The 1,377-nt window shown below is 43.5% G+C and overlaps 1 non-coding gene across 1 annotated transcript; it reads left to right on the forward strand.

Moving 5' to 3' along the window:
* Nucleotides 1-966: 966 nt before the first annotated feature.
* trnap-ugg (transfer RNA proline (anticodon UGG)) lies at nucleotides 967-1,038 on the forward strand. The gene has a single exon. It is a non-coding gene; the product is annotated as a tRNA-Pro (tRNA).
* The last annotated feature ends 339 nt before the right edge of the window (nucleotides 1,039-1,377 follow it).

Raw genomic sequence — 1,377 nt, forward strand, 5'->3', positions numbered from 1 at the left:
ACAGATTAGTGTACTACTCCCCATGATCTGTTAGGGAGTAGATGTTTTTCAGTCCTTAATCTATATGTCTAGAGAGGTTAAGAATAAAACCACCTGTATACACCTGTTAGGTTTTTACCAGTTTGAGCATATGCCACATGGCACCAAGCAACTTTCCAATGTCTTGAGGGAAAAGGCGGTTTAAAACATGAACCTTCTTGGAGTCCTATGACCTGACCATCTTTGGAAAGACCTCATCGAAATATTAGAGAAAGTTGGTCTGAAATTGTAATTTGACAAACAGTATCTGAAAACACTGCGGCAAACCATGACAAGTCAGCACCAAACTGCATCTTACAAACCTTTAGTCCTTAAGATCTTTTCTGGATTTCTATGGTTATTACTGTAGCTTCATAGTGAAGTGAGTGAGTGAAGTGACATTCAGCCAAGTATGGTGACCCATACTCAGAATTTGTGCTCTGCATTTAACCCATCCGAAATGCACACACACAGAGCAGTGAACACACACACACACACACACACTGTGAGCACACACCCGGAGCAGTGGGCAGCCATTTATGCTGCGGCGCCCGGGGAGCAGTTGGGGGTTCGATGCCTTGCTTAAGGACACCTAAGTCGTGGTATTGAAGGTGGGGAGAGAGCTGTACATGCACTCTCCCCACCCACAATTCCATCCAGCCCGAGACTAGAACCTACAACCCTTCGATTGGGAGTCTGACTCTCTAACCATTAGGCCACGACTTCCCAAATGTGAGCCAAATAGCCAAATATGTTCAAATTATCAGATCACTTACTGACATCACAAAGTATTATGTTTGTCTGAACCTTTCAGAGACAGGTGGAATCAGTCTTGCATGGATGTTTTTTGCCAAATTAATCAGTGTCTCACTATTGCCTTAGTCTTTGCAGACTCCTACAAACCCTACATCTTGCATGCAGATGCCAGTCTAAAAGCCCAGTTCAGAAGGCTCGTTGGTCTAGGGGTATGATTCTCGCTTTGGGTGCGAGAGGTCCTGGGTTCAAATCCTGGATGAGCCCTTGGTCAGGTTAAAATTAGAAATTAGAAAAATGAGCAAATCAGAGAAGAGATATCCTAATCACCAATTGGTATTTCTTTCAATGAACTCTGCAGTCAAGGATAAATTCCATGAATACCTATATGGAGCCAAATTCACCATATGTAATGATAATAATCCAATCACATGCATTCTCAACACTGCAAAGGTTAATGCCAATGACTGGAGATCACTGGCTAACACCCAACCTCATGTGAATTTGATGTGTTGTACAGGCCAGACGAGAACAATACTGATGCACATTTCCTGTCCCGAAACTTGGCCAAGTGACTAGGAACTTCACTGGAGTGCGTCCCTGCTG

The sequence above is a fragment of the Carassius gibelio genome, chromosome B19 (genome assembly GCF_023724105.1).
Source record: "Carassius gibelio isolate Cgi1373 ecotype wild population from Czech Republic chromosome B19, carGib1.2-hapl.c, whole genome shotgun sequence".
Classification (NCBI taxonomy): domain Eukaryota; kingdom Metazoa; phylum Chordata; class Actinopteri; order Cypriniformes; family Cyprinidae; genus Carassius; species Carassius gibelio.